The following is a 19,100-nucleotide window of genomic DNA, read 5'->3' as shown; positions in this document are numbered from 1 at the left end:
GCAACTCCACAATACAGATGAGAACTGGTTCTGTCTTAAGAAACAATGATATTAATGAGGATGGAGATGGTACATAAAAAAAGTTTCCATTATGCCTATAGAGTACAATAAGATAAACCAGTAAGTGTATGCTACCCATTATTAAACATGCCGTAATAACTTTAGTTAGAACTTCTTATGGCATAGGGAGCTTCAACAAACCACAAATCACTACAAAAACTGTCATGTGGGGATTGAGAAAGACACTGAGGGCTGCATATTCACAGACAGCGGTCTGGCTGCGAATCATGGAGTATGGTGGCTTTCAAATGCTGGGCGTTTTACTACAGCTAGCTATATCTAAAAGTCTGACTTAAAAGGCTGTGGGGGAAAGACAGGATTTTACTGCCACGGCTCAGAGCTGAGAAACTACACAGACTCATTGAAATGACGGCGAAGTGTCATAGCGAAAAACACAGAACAGCTCTGAGGTGGCTTGATTTGATAAAGGTCTTTATAAGCAAGTAAATAGATAGCAAGCACAAAAAAGAAAGACTATAGTACGAAACATAAACATGTGGGTGGAGATGGAAAGCTTTATATCTGGACATGTAATTCAGTGGAGTTCACAAAAATGAAAGCACAGGAAAATAACAGAAAATTATACAAGCAAGACTACAGGTTTGGATACCACCCATTCAGCCAAGCACACTATTAAAATGGGACATTGTGAAGAAGTGCATTTAATACCATGTTTATCATTCATGCCTGAGGATTATGAAAACTTTTGGTTTTGTATAAAATGGAAATTAATTACACAGTAAAAGAATCACACATACACAAATACATTTGTAATTCTACTTTCCCACATGTACCAGCCAATCACTGACATTTACAGAGTCACACAGGTGTTGAAGGAACATGTGACCTCCAGGCATATGGTCTAGACAAGCTATATACAGCTGCAGCAGGTGTATAGTCACCCCGAGGTCAGGCAGCCACAGGGGGCTCAATGTCCCCATCCCCACTCTGTATCCTGATCACCATAAAACAGAAACCACTGTGTGAGAAAGTGTCAGGAGTATGTAACCAACAGGTGTGGGATCCTCCTGATCACTACAATATGTTTGGATTTTTTCATTACATTCAAAAATAAAAACATTCAGATAAAATAATAATAATAATGATAATAAAAAAGTCCAGTGGTGCACACAGAAAAGACATGAGCTTACTCGTGAATTATGGTCTGTGGCCCAAACTAAACTCCCTTCCACTGGGATGATTACAGATTCCTGAATGCTCAGTTAAAGACTTTTAGGACCTGTTAAGGTGCCACGTCAACTGAAGTGTCATGTGTAAATGTTACATAAAATAAACTGTTCCTGTAAGTTTTAAATATTTTCCTACGTGTGTATTTACTGAACATTATTGTTACATGTTTTATGATACAAGCCGACAGAGAAGGTTTCAAAAATGACAGCGCACTCACTGATCACAAGTTTAAATATAAATTGAGTACTGCATATAATGTCTCTTGACCTGAAGTTAAAACAGTATAACAGCTTTACTACTGCACTCTTCCACCCACTCCAGTTAATGCACCACACAGAGTAAACCAGGAAGCATAAAAGGGCCCCTCCTATCATACAGCAGAACTCTCCATGTACACAGTCACTGTAGTTATAGCTTTTCTGCAGTTTCCCCTCCCTTACTCTTCCATCATCATGTCTCACTTAATCTACCCATGCCACCCTTAATCTAGCTCTCTATATTTATAATTCCCCCAATTTATCTGTCCACCCCCCGCTTTACTAGTCTTCCCCCCTTCTCCTTTGTTTCTCCCCCACCCCACCCCTCTCTCTCATTGCTCGACTGCCACATGTGTATGCCTGGCTGAACAGTGAGAAAGCCTGTCCGGTCAGTGGGCCAGATCCAGGCTGATGAGCTCTGGATGAAGCTGCTGTCCTCCAGCATGATTCCAGTGTTGTACATGGGTGGTCTGGACTTGGAAAGACACCATTAATCACATCATTACTTTTTAGCTGTAATGATACAGCAGAGTATGAACAGGAACCAGATCCAAATTTATAAGGGTATTGATTTTGTCAGGAATCACACACTTTGTTTCTGTTTATTGATCACCAGATACAGCTCTAAACCTAAAACACATGTGTAGTGATATATCAGTACTGTGCACAGGAGCACAGCTTGCAACTTGATTTGCTTCTGGGGAAGCACAAATGCCTTGGCCTTCTTTAGAGTGGAACAGTTGTTTGGTTTCACAGCCATGAGTTTCACCAACAGGTGTGTCAAGTGGCCTCTTGCAAACAGAGGCACCCTAGATTTACCCTTTAAAAATCTCAAGTCATGTTAGGTTAGCTTGTTAGATTATCTGCCCAAATAATCCTATAGTGTGGGGGCTAAACACACAATCTCAATGCTCCCCACAGGCTCTGAGTCTCCTTGATCTCAAATAGACTTTAAAGGTAAGAACAAGCGCTGGAACATGAGAGATTGCATCCACTTGTTTTTTTGTGCACTTTTGTTTCTTAGTATAAAACAGCACACACCAGACATGCTAGTTGACCATGACAGGCTGCACTCATCTATTCTGTAAGATCGCGAGTCCGTGAAAGCACATTTGGTTTAAACACCAGTTATGTGGTTTTGGCACTTGACACAATTCTTCTAGTGCGCGGATTCTTGAGATTGAAATATTATATATCGATTAAAGCCGTCTTTGGTCTCCCACGATTTTAAAATCAGTTAAGATTTAACAATCCTCTAATATGCAACAGGCTTAACAAGACTCAGTCCCATAACAACAGAAAAACACAAGACACACTTCCCAGAATACACAAATGTAGCAAACTAAATTACAGACTATGTAAACAATTACTTTGGAGCAACATATAATCTCAACAAACCACATAAACTGCATGATAAAAAAATAAAAAATAAAACAGTGAACACATGCATTTTAGGTTAATTGGTGAATCTAGCTTGCTGAGGTGTGAATGTGGGTATGAATGGTTGTCTGTGTATGACTCTGTGTTGTCCCTTAAAAAAGGCTGATGACTTGTCCTGGGATAGACTCCAGGCCCCCTGCAACCCTAAACAGGTTAAGTGGTTAAGATAACAGATGGATTGATGTATGCTGTGTCTCTTATTTATATGAGGAATTTATCCTGTTCCTATTCCTGGAGCTTGTAAAACACTCCTCTTAACACTAAGGATTCTCTTATTAATCCTTATACGCCTCTGTAGACACCTCTCATTGTAAAGTAGTCCAGAACATGGCCAACACTGTAACAAACAAATTGAGCTTGTATCCCTTCACGGTTTTCTGTCTGTTGCTTCACTGAGACATAACTTGCATAACTCTCTACTTAAGAAGAAATTAACAACACTTAGCAGTTGAGAGAGCCAATGTAAGCACACTTCCAAAAACCAAAATAAATTATCATGTCACCAGATGATTCATTCCAGAGAAGGTTTGGAGCCTGTTAGCTTATTACACCAAACCCATGACAAAAAGCAAAATCTATCAAGGGCTAAAACAATTCCTTGAGAAATTAAATTCATTGCTGACATTTACAAAGCATTTATTCCATACAACTACATTCAGTTCAGTTTTTTTCCCACAAATGATTTTAAGTGATGCCGTAAATTGTAAAATTGAGAAAGAGAACTACAATAGTAATGGGCAAAGGGAAAAGGCAGGCCAGAAAAAATGACAAATAATCTAGGATCAGCTCAAGCCAAGTAACAAAAAACAAGGTCTCTATTAACGTTGCTGTAGTTGCTGAGACTGTCAAACTGCAACAGAATCGATGTTTCTGTTACACGTAGCCACAGTAACATCATTATGCATTTACATCATTCATTTCTTTAAAAAAGTAATTTTTAGTTTTGCTGCTGAGGAAAATGTTATCAAAACCCGATGTGGAAGTGATTATTCATGCTGTTATGTCTTCTCGCCTTGAATATTGTAATTCTGTTTTTAACTTGTTGTAATAAGTCAACTTTAAATAGACTTCAGATTGTTCGAATTGCTGCAGCGAGGCCCTTTACAGGAACCTCTACAACAGCTCATACCATTTTAAATACACTGGTTGCCTGTTAAATCTAGAATTGATTTTAAAATCTTCGGCTAAATTGTAGCACTACACGAACAGGCTCCTAAGTGCATCCCTGACCAAAGCGTACTCTACGTTCCTCAAGTCAGATCATCCTGATGGTTCTCAAGACCCGTTTGAAAACTCGGCTGTAGCCCCCAGACTCTAGAACGCACTGTGACTGCGTATGGCTGAATCAGTTGATTGTTTCAAAAAGCAGCTGAAGACACTCTTATCTTAGAAAGGATTTTAGTTGACCGATCTTGTAGGTTTTAACTATTTGATTTTGTTTCTGTGTTATTTTATTCTATATCACTGCTTCTTGTAAAGGCTAAACTCTACCCAGCACTACAGGAACTCAATGAATCCTGAATAATGAAGTTCTCTGGACTTTATCCATTGTGATCTGTGAGAATGCAAATGTCTGAGTGAGATTATCCGGACTTTATCCTGGGAGCCCCTTAGTACAAAGTCTGTATTTTTTTCCGGAGTCCATGTGTGGAGCACATGCAGCAGAATTATTATATGAATGAAGGGGTATGTTGACAACATATTTATCAGGTAACTCCCATGGCATCGCTCCCAGTGTTGCTCAATATGTCTCGGTCACAGAAGGCAATGACTGCACCTCTCAATAAGAACATACATTCTGGAGCATATTTCCAGTGGGGAAAAAAATTATCAAAAGAAATTATATAGTGTGGCTTAACAGTTGCTAACTAGGTCCTTGTCTAATGCTAAACAGATGTTCTTGGATCTTGGGGGAGTTTAATTAATGCATAGAAACCCTCTTGTTTTCATACAGGGCCACAAGGAATGATGAATTCAAAAGTTTTACAACTGAACACATCAAAAGTTGAGGCAAGAGCCTCGAAATGATGGCTGGTAAACTGCCAATGTGACTGGTAGTACAAAGTTACCAGCCAAGTCAAAATGCATTACAAATACCTGTCAGGCAGCAATTACTGATACTTGATTTTGCTTAGTTTTACTTTGATGAACACCACTTCATAGGATCATCAAAGAAATAACAACACATTAGTATTAGATTAGCATAAACCCATCAATGAGTCAGAACAGAGAGAAATTGAAAAAGATTTAAAAAGTGAGATACCAAAAAACAGACAGCAGTATTGACGTTTCCATTGTTTCTGAGGTGCTCTTACATTAGCTTGCTGGTGCTGAATCAGGGGCGATAATAGCCCTTTCTCTCAGTACCCACCATCTCTCTCACTGTTTCCCATATTTATAAAGCGCTGTGCAAACACACTACACAGTGTGACCTTGGAGCTACTGAATACAGTATTAGCTATCAGCAGTGTGCTGGTTTAACTGTCTCAGCTTCACCATAACACAGAGTAGGACGGTTATTATAGTCAATGAGCTAGTTAAGATAAACATGTGTAAAACGAGTTGAAGAAGTGCCCAAGATGTGAAATGGCATTGAACAGCTGATAGCCATTTTAGGTTAAGGTTTTGGAATCTCACGTGTAACAGGAGGCAAAACACATTTCATTAAAGCACAATAAACACAGAAGGACACCTAGGTAAAAACAGATCATACACTTACAGATGATCCAGATCCACATCCAGAGTCCTGCCTCTTAAATTTTGTCCACACCATAGATGTTAGGGCCATGTTTCACTATGCTAGAACCTGGATATTTTTTGACTATCATTTATTATCACTGTGTTGGACATTCAGACATAATGGCATATGAGCGTCTCCCCTCATAACTGAAGAGGTAAAATATGAAATGTGTTTGATATTTACATTCTGAAGGAGTGCTTATAATTGAATAGTCTGGAAAGACCAGTACAAAATCTGGAAGGACCAGTCTGAAACCAACACACTCATGACAACTACTCTGTGTGTGTGTGTGTGTGTATGTGTGTGTGTGTGTGTGTGTGTGTCTTCAAATATGAACTATAGTTTATATTGTGGAATATACATAAATGCATGTCAGTGCGATTACAGTCCTTGAGGTGACCTGAAATATCAGTGGTGCTACCATAAAATACAGAGCACTACAATATTTTATGAATATTTTTGAATAACTTGACTGGACCAGCTATTTAATATTTTAAATGATGGAGCAATTGTTGCCCAATTCTTGGAGCTTCTACTGCTTTGTGCTTCCCTTTCTCAGGCATACACACTGTCTACTGGATCTCAATATATAAGATTAAACTGTGTGTTTATGATAATACAAGCAAATGTTCTTCATATTTCTGCTGCCGCTTTGACATTTAAATTCCCCTGTTTGGGATCAATAAAGTTTCTGGTGTTATTAATACATAAATTGTTTTTTTTTTTTAAAAGAACATTCACATTTAGCTTTGTAAAACACTTTATAGTACCTAAGTAGTTTGTACATTCATTGCTTCATTGAAAAATTGCTTGTGAAACTTGACAGATTTCTATAATTTCCCAACTTTATATTGGATCCAAAATCAGACATGTAAAGCCAATCTTACATTCTACAATTCCAACTATACCTTACAAATGTCTAAACTATAGATTGTTCTTTATTCATCCAAGCTTCAACTAACAAATATTATCAAGCAGACAAATTATAGAGTACAGGCAATGTTCTCCTCTATATGCTTATGGCACATTAGGAAGTCAAAACTACTCCCTTATGTTAAATAACTATAATGATAAAATGTATGAGACTAACTTCCTGTACATAAGCACACAAACACCCAACTTCCTGATGAATTTAAACTCAAAGACACCAGTTCACAGTAAACCTAAATCTGTTCTCCTCTCCAAGTGTCGCCAGCACTTGTGCAAAGATAGACAGATTACAGGGACAAGTGGAGACTAGCAGCTGTCTTGAGAGCCCCAAATATTGAACAGTCAGTAAGAGGTTTGAATGGCAAGAGTTGGGCAGAGAAGATGGGAGAAGAGTTGAAAGACAGTCAGATCCTAGCTTTCCAGCAGGGCTGTGTGTGTGAAACACATACCCCCCACCCCCCTTTTTTTTTGCTACTTGGTTGCTGGCTATCCCCATTCATACAAGGCAAACAATAAAGTTATTATGCTTTTTTCTGACTCACAGTTAATCCATGCTGTGGGGTTTGAACAATCGAAGTTTGTTTTTGTGGCTCCAGATTAACCGAGAAACAGAGCAGCAAGCTGTAACTCACAACTCTAGTTAACTTGCTTTACACACGACGAAGGTAGCACTTAAAATACAATACAGCTGTAAACGTCTGTGGAAAACTACCAATTTATTGCGGGGGATACTCACTTGAACTCCAGGTGCTCTTTTAGCCAACAGCAACACACTGTCCACCTGATCTCATGTCGGATTGGCAGATGAGGGCGAGATAAACACGCGCGCGCACACACACACACACTGACTCCCTAAAGCAACAAAGTTGCTTCCGCGAAGAAATTAAACTCAGTTCCACCGTCGGAAGCGTCGTTAAATCTTCATAAAAAAAAAAACAGCGAAACGGTCACGGTTACGGAAAACGAACGTGTGCGGTAAAAAAACATAAACACACAAAAACAGGACACACGAGTGTTGTAGCTCTGCGCTGTAAATCCAAAGTGTGTCGCATTCCTATGGTTTCAGCAAAGCGCGGCCCAGTATCATGACGTCACCGAGGGAGACAGAGCGCGAGAGAGAAGGAGGTTATCATGAATTTATTAGCGGCATCACGGCCCGTTTATTAAAGTTAGGAATAAAACACACTTCCCCGTCTACCTTAGTACTTCCTTTCGATCACACATATTGAATCTGTCCTCACACGTTTGAAATGTACTTAAACGCGGTAGCTAAGTTCAAGTCAGGGGTCCTATGAATGTTCTCAAATTCAGCTTCTTAATGAAAGACATACTTTGGTTCTTGAGTAACTTTGCAAGGCTTTAGAATAAAATTGTATGTGAAATCAGGATGGAATAAAAGGTCAATATAACATCAAATTTAAAATGCCCATTGTCTATAGCTCTCTTTAAGATCATTTAATAAAAAATATAGAATTTCATGTTTTCTCCCGGTGTAATTTAAAAGCAAAGACAAACTAAACAAGGGCAGCTACCACCACTTATCTGAGGTTTCTGTCAGTTGTTGATGAAGATCAGCACCTTAGCGACATGAGTGATCACATGAGCCGTTTTATGTGACTGCAGAAGAGTGTGGCCAACTTAGCAACAGTATCACTAGATATAGTAACTTTTTAGACCCATTTAGCCACTTTTTCCAAGAATGGTGACTGGCGACAACTTCATTGTCAGTTGATCATTAAATAATAAAGACTGGCGACCTGTCCAGGCTGTACCCAGCCCGGTTACAGCTGAAATGGGGTCCAGCACCCCACATCCCCGAACAAGGTAAGCGGTTAAAGATAATGGATGGCTATATAATTTTATATAAAAGCTTCAATAAACAGCCCCTGGAATACCCTAAATTCAAATGTTAAGTCAATATTTGCATTGACTGAGGTATTATTTACTCTATGAAACATCAAGTGAGCCAGGAATGGATGACTAAACATTCTTATTTGTTGCATTTTCAGGTGCATGACGTTAACGAAAAGGACATAGATGGATATTATTTTCAAAGATGAAAGTCATTTTTAGCTTTTGTCACATGACAGTATATCTCAAATTGGCATAACAGACATTGGCAGTACGGCTTAAATGATTGGTATTTATAGCTGATCAAGGCAGCCACCTGTGAAATGCCACAACTGTCTGCTAATATTAACAGATCCATCACCAAAGATTCAAAAACACCAAGTCAAGGCTGAATGACAAAGCACATCGTTATAATTGCAACAGAACTTTGGGCTCCACTAGCCAAGGAACTATGTCAGCATTGCCGATTCCATCACTTACTTAACAGCTGCTTGTTGGGGAAAGGGAATTGATTTTTGTCTTTGTGTCCTGCTTTATTGATCATGGTGTAAGGAGTGTTGCCAGTCAAAACAGCACATATGCATTAACGGTTTTAACACCCAGCAAATTAAAACAGGCATATAAACACTTTTTTCAGAGGGATTGAAAGATATTTATTGTATTGACCACTAACAATAATTTCACACATCTATTTTTCTACTTCTTTGCTTATCGTGATTGGTTTTCTAAAAAGATAAACACATCTGATACATTTAAAAGATAAGTTCTTTATTGCACCCAGCTGTGTATATCGTGAAACACGTCAGCTTGTTTCATTATCTATCAACTACTATCTGACAAACTACATGGTGCCAGCTTCAATGAGGAAAAGGCTTACGAGCATTTCTTTGAGGGTAAAAATACATGAGGAACAGGTCCACTCAACGTATCAGAGACAGAAACACACACACACAAACCTGCCAATCCCAAGGCCGAGTTCAAAGAAAACACGCAGTGTTGCAGCCCATGACGGCTGATTTCCAGAGGCAGGTTGTGGAATGTGGAAAGGTCAATGATAAAAACGGTTGAGAGCGCTATGTAGAGCACACACGAGGTAAATTACACAAACTCCAGCACACACATATACACACACACAGGGAACACCCCCTTCAGACCTTTGCTAGCTCTGGGCTTACTAACTCATACACAGAAATAAGTTTATAAACGTCACAGGAAGGTGTTCATGAGGTACCTACAACATCAGGATTGAATAGGATAGTATACTGCAGGTCTCACAAATACACCAAAAAACATTTAAAAAGACAGATCTGGGACACAACCAATACATAAACAAGAATGGCATCAGAAAATCACAAGATGTTTTGTCCTACTTCAAATGCACAGAGATGCAGGCAACACGCGTAAACACGCAAGCAACAAGTGCAGCAATTACTGTTGGTAAAACCCTTAATATTTCATCTGAATATACAAATAATCTTAAATCCATACATAACAATATATGCTAATAATAATAATCTATCATTTTAAATGTAAAATATGGCATCAAAGTCATATTCTACTGTGCTTAACTACACCTGATAATCTATTCAGCCAATCCTATCATAAAGTTGGTGTCCCATAAATGTAGGCTACTATTGTACAATCTTTAAAGTATTCCAAAGTGCAGGAAGGTGTGGTTAACTGCACAGGACGTGTCAATTATTTTCAGCAGCAAACATACAAAAATACTTGCAACGAGACAGGAGCACCTTGAAGTTTATGCAGCACTGAGGTGATGTTTAGGTGCAAGCTTGCTCCTCATTTAAACTTTTGGGGCACAATAACAATAAAGATATTCCCGCACAATTTAATATATAGAATGTAATAACACAGCCCAAACATCTATCGACCCTGAATAGGAAAGCTGTATTTGTTTACTGCTTACTGTCGTACTATGTTAGTGTGATGTTAAATATCAGAACATAGTGCAAAACACAAGTCGGTGTTACATTCAGAGTAGCACCATCATTACACAGTGATGGCATGTTATTGAAAATGGAGGCAATGAGGTGATGTTATTCCAAAGAAGACAAACATCATTTCAACCTCCCCTGTCATTAGTGGACCCAGTCATCGTTCCATCATCTGGTCTCAGCTTTACTGTCTGCAAGAAGTTCTAATACAGCAGGGTAGTAAATGTTGTTTAGAGTAGAGTGAAATGGTAAGAAACAGATCAGATTGTAAATATCTCTGCCTGTAAACGTCAGGCAAGAAAACTGGAGAATGAACACTGGACAATTTGATGTTAAAAACATTCCAGTTATATTCAGCAGTGCCTGCTGAAGTTCCGTGTTGGTCTTGGTTAAATAATGGGTTAATAGTTTGTAACAGTCCCTTAAATTGGTAAATGATAATTGATCCACCTGCTTAAATGTAGGCTCCTGAGGGAAAAAACGGACTATTTAACCTACAAACAGAGCAACAAGAATAATGCATGTGTCATCAAGACTATTCCAGTGTTATGGGAATGCTAAAAACAAAAACTAAAAGAAAGACAATCCGTTTTCCCCCTTGTTCCGCCTCCCACTGTGACATAATGACATTCTCTAGCTTTACAACTCTAGTACACATGAAGTGAAAGGCGGCCAGCATCCAGAACCCTCTTTTCCCTTTGTATTGTGCTTGGTGCAGGCCCAAGCTTGATTTTTCAGCTCAAATTAAAGCAAGTGTACAAGCTAACACAAGAAGAAAACTCCTCACACTATTCAAAGAAACACACACACAGGAACAATATGGTTCAGGGTGAGCAAGAAGTACTATTACATAAAGCTCCACTGGTTGATATGCAGTGGTCTTTAAAGCTGCAAAATTATTTTCATTACAGGTTAATATGAACATTGTTTTCAATCAGTCAATTAAATATATCTTATATTCCCTGTTCCGGGCAGTTTACAAATAAAAAGCTGATTAGCAAAGAGTTGTATGTATTTCTTGGCTAATAAATAAAATAATAATTACCAAAAGATGACGTCTCCATTAACTAACAATGAATGTCCATAGTCACATGCTGGGTTCTAAAAATGACAGAAATCTTGAAACCTAGTTGACTATTGGCATTTTATGCATGTATTATTTATCTAATTCTCAGAGACACTGAACTTCAAACTGCTGAATATCAACATAGCAGGTACAATTATGCAAGTCACACAATAAACAGCTGTACCCTACTTAATGTGAAACACTGTATTTTTCTGGAGCCATTTATTTTGGAGAACTGTGTTGGGTTTGCTTTGCTTTATAGGAGTTAATATTGTGGTCTGTAGTTAAACACAAAAAGTGATGTTGGCTTGAAAAAGGGTGGTGGTCTAGAGGGCTGTGTTGACATTTGCTGCTGCAGTCATTCCAAAGAGGATTTTATTTCCTTAAGGCAATAAACCTGGGCCTTAATCCCAGTTCCAGGGAAGAATCAAAACCCAGGGTCTGTCACGATGCTTAGCATGTTTTTTGTTTTTCTTCTGCCCTCACTTTTCCCCACCCAGGGCTTATTTAATCCATTCCCAGTCAGCCATGGCTTGATCCTCTGTCTCCAGACAGAGTTTTTTTGAGGGGCTGAATGGATCAGGCAATGTCATGGATCATTTTTAATAAGTCAGTGAGCAACTGTGGCTTCTTTCTGTTGTTTCCTCAGAAACAGCATTTTAGTATGAATGGTCTCTAGACAAAAAATGAATTTAAAAAACGACTTAAGCAGATAATAAATAAAACACAGTGAGAAACACTGAACATTCACACTCCTGCTTTTTTCTCCATCATTCCTCTGATATGAGGTGGAGTTTTTACTTTCTGAGCTCCACTGCTGTTCTCTCTTGCACCTAGTCGTTTAGGTGAATTTGGCCCAGTGTTGGTTGAGCTCCCTCCCCCGTCATTCTCTCTGCTCCCCACAGAGACCCAGACCTAACTACCCGGTGCAAACTGATAATCTGATAAAAACTGAAATCTCCTTCTTTCTCTTAACTGTCATCCATATCACTCGACTCCATTTATCTCACACACACAGGCCATCCCCCCTTTAATTTTTAAGGCAATGCTATGTTTTTTCTGTCTTTGTAAAACCTGATACCAGAAGAAAATTTTTCTGCTTGGTTATCCACTACAGCATAAACTAAATTAGCAAGTACACAACGAGGAAAGAACAAAATGGGACAAAACTGCAGCCACAAATACAAATCATAAAAAACTGATGATCACTGAATTACTTACATGTTCATGTGATTTAACAGCCAGACGAATTATAAATGACCAAGACAAATGTGTTGAAATGACTCATGCTGTATAACCAGTCAATAAGAAAGCTTTCTGGCAATCACAGAAGATGCCTAAACAGCAGCTGTGTTTGCATCTCTCTTCATTGAACTCTCAGGTCAACTCACATCAAACCAACAACAACATCCCTCCTGCCATCAGCTTCAGCCCTTGTTGACACATGTCTATCAACAGTCAGCTACAGCTCTCGATAGTGTCTGCTTTCGTGACTTGCCTACTGTGATGTGCCATAAATGCCTGAAACCTGGGTTTCTAATGGGGAAGGATGAAAACACTAAACCTCTGATGGGTATTTTTAACTTCGAGATGTGTGCTGTTGTTCAACTGTTCAACATATCACCCCCTTTGTCCAACATATAGCTCAATTGTATCATTGAATTTCAGTTATGCAATATTATTCACTTTGGATAACCATATTTCAAAAACTGGGTTGTTTTGACAAAATTCAGCAGACAACAGCTGAGAGGTTTATTAAGTAGAAAATAAAGTCTGTTGCAATTCACATAATTAGAGTTAAACATCCACAGTTGATAAAGCCTGAGAAACTGATAGCCTCCATCCAACATTGCCAGGGCCACCTAACTTTTCTTTTGTAAAAAATAAAAACATGCAACTCTTGTGTAATCGCATGTGTTCATATCTTTTGGGAGGTATATTATGATTTTATCCCATGACAACCTTGTGGAGAAATAAAAAAGAAAGAAGTACACAGAGACATGCAATAGGAAATGTAAAATTTGGCTTATTTAAAAGTCTTCACTGTCTTTGTTAAACCACGTTAAGCGTTTTTGACAGCTTTATGGTTAAGTTGTTTGTTTGTTTTTTAACTGAACTGTGGAGCAGTGTCCTGGGCCAACACTCTGGCATTTCTGACAGCTACTACGACGTCACTACACTTTAGGATGATGCTGCTTATTTAATTTATGTAAGAGTCAATAAAATAAGCCAACCAATTCCATCTCTAAGAGACATTGTTGCTCACAGTCCCTAACATAGCTGCAAATTTCACAGTAACATGCACAATCAGTAGTAGATAAGGATAGTTTGTTGATCTACAAATGCTTCTTTTGTCTTCCGACCTGTGGCTGTAGGTGATTTCCCAACCCGACTCCCAGTTGCTTCCTGATAGAGTTTTCCTCTCTAAAAAACCTGCATAGCATGGTGTGAAGTTGGGGGTTGGATTTGATAAGAGTGTTCACTACTGTGGTATGGGGTGTATGTGAGAGAAGAGTGACCCCTCCATATAGCTCTGGCATTCCAGGAATGTGTAGTGTGCCTAGCAAAAAGCACACAACCTTGCTGAGTAGGTAACACAGATAAAATGTCTTACTCAGTAAGTCTCAGGTGTAACACACAGTTACATTTGCCAGGTGATGAAAAAGCATGAGGAAGAAAATGAGATGAGGCCACGTTGGTTTAAGGCCAAAACATAAATCACAGACCTGAACCATGTTTATCTTGGCGACAACGATGTGATAATTACTGCACACCTCAAAGTGCCGACCTAAATATCACACATATTCTTTTCTAAGGACTTAAAGAAACAGGTTCCACGCTTACCATGTTGCACGAAACATAAACATTTAAAATAATATCATGCCATGACGTATATGTGTGTTTCTAGATAAAGTATTTGAATTGTCTTTATTAAGGATATTTCTCCTCTTAGGTGAAGAATGTGCACTACATTTACATTTAGTCATTTAGCAGACGCTTTTATCCAAAGCGACTTACAAGTGAGGTAAGAGGCACCAAAAATCTAAGTCAAGGAGAAAACATCAAAGCAAAGTCCCATCAGAAAAGTGTTCACAGTTCGCGAGATGCAAGTGCGAGAAAGAGCAGAAAGGATTTGTTTTTTAGAGAGAGAGAAAGAGATTTAAGTGCATAGGAAGATGCGGAAGAGTTCTGTTTTCAGCAGTTTTTTGAAAATTGGGAGAGAGTCTGCTGAGCGTGCAGAGTTTGGTAGCTCGTTCCACCATCATGGGATCATTGCACTATTTACAGTCAACTAACTGGAGGAGTAGAACTGTATGTTTGAACATAGTTATTTGTTCCAACAAATCTGAGTGTGATCGATCAAGTCTTTGCGTTGGCTGAAGCAATGATATGTCCTTATTAATCAAGTCTGTCCCAGATAGTAAGCTCTGTTAACTTCCACATTCCATAGTACTACAGATACTTTTAACAGCCAGTTAAGTGGGTGTCAGTTTTTTTTAATAACCGATGTTTAACCTGAAATTAAAAAAACTAAACAAATGACCACTATACTATTTTCTAAACCTACTGTTCCCATTATGTGGCCAGTCCCCAGGAGAACACTGCAACTTCAGTACTGGCACCACGAATGAATCACAGCTCAGCTGACCACAGTTAAAAACCCCGTTATCCTGTTAGTCATTCGGTCAATGGAAGGCCGACACAGACGATCCAATTTCTGCTTCGCAGGTTTAGATAAAAGTTCAGAATAGTTGTGATTAAACGTAAACATGCACTGCATCACTAATGAAGCTGAACTGACTCGGTTTTTAAATAACCTACAGCTGGCAGACAGGTAAGACGAACCCGCCTTTGGCTGTTAAGTTGTCCATCCAGGTTCGGGTTTGGTTTTTTTTTTTTTTGGAAAGAAACAGCTCCTACGAAAACTAGCCTTGGTAATACTCAGTGTCCAGAGATGGAGCTTTAAGTGTTCAACTTTCCCAGGTGAGTCATCGAGCCCTTGTACTACAACTTCACAACAACCGTTTTTTTATATGACTGTAAGGTATTCAACAAAAAAGACACACAGACCAGATCGATGGAGAGAACTGTGGTGTCCTCAAACACAGACTGGCCAGACTGGAGAGCAGCTAACGTTAGCCACGGTTAGCAACTAAACAGGGAGCAGAGACGCGCCACAAGCTCGTGCACAACACGCTTTAACTACGATTACAAGAACCAAATGTACTTACTCGGGTAGATACTGTGAGAAAATCCTTTTCTGCTGCCGCCACCGTATGGAAATAAACGTTCCTCTATTTAAAAGAACAGAAGCCCCAACTTTGAGTAAACTGTGTGACATTAGCCGAAGTCTCACTTTCCCGACGCCATGTTGAACGGGGGGAAAACTACATCCGGGAAACTGCAGCCGAGTACTATGGCAACCGAGTTAGCAACGGACCCGCTGTGGAGATGGTGCAATGCCACAGGTGGTAAGTAACTGAGTACATTTACTCAAGTATTGTACTTTTACCTAACGTTTGCTTTACCAAACTGCAGTTCAGAGGCTAGATGTTGTACTTCTTAACTCCTCCGTTGTCCTTCATTTTACAAAGAAAATTGACCGCCAAACATCGTTGTTAGTGTACTAATCTACTAATTATATTAGGGGTCAACCAAGAGACACTGCTGCATGATCTTAAATTGAAAAACTCCCCATTCAAAAAGTGAAAATTACAAACCTTTTTATTTTCCAAAAAACAACACCCTTTGTCTTCCCACTAAACATTGCAGTTCGTTTTTGAAATGTCTGTCAACAAAAAACAACAAAACACGCACAAAATGCAGTACATACAAATATGCAATTAGTAATAAAAACATTTAAATGTAATATATTATGTTTAAATACATGTGTAACTTTTACATTTATTTATAAATGCATTACATGTATTTCTGCATTTATTTATTGACCTATCTGTGTCAATTTTGCCCCACACATTTAGCAGGACAGAGGCTTATAAAGAGGTTAAAAAGATGGGGGTCTGTATGTGCCTGGGGATCATTTTCTATGTAATCGATTATTGTGAGAAGTTGACCCATCTAACCCACTCCCACAGACACTCCCACAGCTGATTTGCAGTACACTGCTGACATTTTGATCTTTATTTGACCACAGGGCAATTTCTTCTCTATGCTAGATGGGCAACTGGCTAATGGCCGATGTACTGACGCTTCAAAACTGGGCACCAGAAAACAGAAAATGGAGATGTAGAGGTGTGATTTCCAAACCTCAGACATGTGATTGTGGTTGTTTAAGTGCATCCAATTAATTTAATGTCTTGTCCAAAATAATTGTGTAGACACTGAACCCCTAACAGCCCATTCCCCTCCCCAGATGTGCCCGGTAGAAATTGGGGAGGCGTAAAAACTGTGCCAAATCAACATGCGGACAATGATCCGCTGTGGCGACCCTGAACTCACGGGATAAGCTGAAAGGACAAAAATTAATTTAAAAAAATAAAGAGAAGTCCTAAACATAGGATCTGTCATAACAAGCCATGATAAAAGTCAGTTAGTGCAAACAGAGCTGCAGATAGAAAAGAAGATTTTCAGCCTCAGCATACAGCAAACAGGGCCAAGGAATAAAATGTTCTGAGTGGAAAAAAGAACGAATGAATTCATGTGACTGTTTGATTTGGTTTAAAGTCTGCAGAAAGCACAAATTTAAGTTTTAATGAGAAATGTAATGCAGAAATTTCTGAAACACTTCATCGTTTATCCCTTATGTTAGTGGGCAAAAACAACCCAATGACACTTTCTCCCCCACTTTTCTCCCAGATGTAGGCCAGCAGAGATGCTGCAGTTTTATCGACTGTTCACCAATTGCAGGTTCAGCCAATCAATACTGTAATGACCAGTGTAAAATAACGTTGCCTCGAGTGGTCTTTTGTGATTTCACACAGAAATGTCACACAGATTGGGAAACGATAATCACGTTTGCAAGTTTTTTGCCTTAATAAATAAAGCTGCTGCACTGTAGACAGCAGTAACTAAGTACTATTATTGAAGAACTGTTAAGATTCATCCTATGTTACTTTAATAATTGTAACCCTTAACACTTGTGCTATTTACTATACATGTTTGATAGATTAGGAAACCAAGTACAAGTAACAATACATGCACATTGGAAATCTTGTGCAGAAAAAAAGGTTCCAAATGTATAATAGGTATCAATACTAAGTACATGGAGTACTAATACTCCATGGTACGTAAAAAAATATATATATAATAGCAGCTATTACAGTGTAAGGAAAGCAGTGTGAAGTATTTCTCTATGTAGATTATTGAACAAGAGTAAATTATTGTAAGTCATTTTACATTTTAAATAAAAAGCACCATTTAGTGCTAGACACTACTACAATATCTACTATTATCCAAGTTAGCTTAAACAATTCAATACTATGATTCGGCAATTTTCTGCACATTCTTAGTTTTAACCAGTAGATTTTGCTACAAATCCTTGCAGCCATGCACATAAATGACGTCAAGGGAGAACAGTTACTTTTAACTGAGTATTGCAGCACTGTCCTCTAGTGACCAAACACACACACTGCTGTGTGTGTGATCTGATCTGTCGAGCTATCGAGACGATATGAGTTCCAATCAGCATCTAACTATTGATTACTGTAAGTACTGCATTTTTATTGTTAAGCCAGGCAGAAAATGACTTCACATGTTTGACCAAATGCAAAATCAAGAATCAGTGGTTAGCATTGATACAGCACTCAGCCATAACATTAAGATCAGCTGGTGGTTTTAATACAACCATATGGTATTTTTTCATCATATTATGAACTAATAAATGCAGATGTATCATGAAGGGGTTTTAAATAGTGTTTAAAATATTCTTAGTGGAGTACTTGTACTTTAAATACATGTAGATAATCTGCTTAGTAATTTTCCTAAGTGGAGTATTTTTCAAGGCCAATACTCACACTTTTACTTGACTGTTGCAGGTTTGTGTACTTCTACCATGTGGCACATTTTGCTGTGTATGGGACTGTAGCTGCAGACTGCTCTGAGTGATCATGCTGACCCTCCTCCTCCTCATTTTCTTCTGTTTATTTCTTCTGGAATATCTGTGGGCTGTACATCACTTACCTGTTAACTCTGCCTTTGGACAATGTACGTGCAGTGAGTTCTAATAATATTTAGTGTTGTGGATGTTAAGTTTCTAGAGACTCCAGCGTGTGTCCGTCACTTGCTTCTTTTAAAGGGGATGAGAGCGACTGGTTTGATCAGCTGTTGTTGAAGCTCTGACTCTGCCTGCTCCTAATGCCTTCCTCCTGTTAATAATATATGCCACCTCTCTTTGTGCGTGGCTGCCCCCTCTAGATGTTGGTGCTGATGGTCATGAAAATTGCATTAAGATAGTTGAATACACCCAGAATGGCTTCACTTGGGGTGATGGCACTTGGTGTGTAGATGGCACCATGCTGCATGAAAATATGGTCTAAAGTGTTGCAGATAACAGTTAAAACAACAACACTTAAGCTTAAATTTCATGCCACTGTGTTTTATCAATGGAAACATCGAAACATGTATGGATCTCCATAATCTTTTCATTTACTAGT

The 19,100-nt window shown here is 38.7% G+C and overlaps 1 protein-coding gene across 4 annotated transcripts in view; it reads right to left on the bottom strand.

Annotated features, from left to right (window-relative positions):
- The window catches only part of pak4 (p21 protein (Cdc42/Rac)-activated kinase 4), a 30,172-nt gene extending 14,310 nt beyond the window's left edge, over nt 1–15,862 (bottom strand). For 3 of the 4 annotated variants that reach the window (XM_067507625.1, XM_067507628.1, XM_067507629.1), the window contains exon 1: nt 15,720–15,862. The gene's annotated coding sequence lies outside the window, so the exon portion shown is untranslated. Of the gene's footprint in view, nt 1–7,354; nt 7,689–15,719 lie in introns of those variants that run through there. The other variant, XM_067507626.1, reaches the window with a different exon arrangement.
- Between the last annotated feature and the right edge of the window lie 3,238 nt (nt 15,863–19,100).

This window comes from Channa argus, chromosome 6 (assembly GCF_033026475.1).
Source record: "Channa argus isolate prfri chromosome 6, Channa argus male v1.0, whole genome shotgun sequence".
NCBI classification, from domain to species: domain Eukaryota; kingdom Metazoa; phylum Chordata; class Actinopteri; order Anabantiformes; family Channidae; genus Channa; species Channa argus.
The sequence above is the reverse complement of the archived record's forward strand: the minus strand, read 5'-3'. Positions and strand labels throughout refer to the sequence as shown.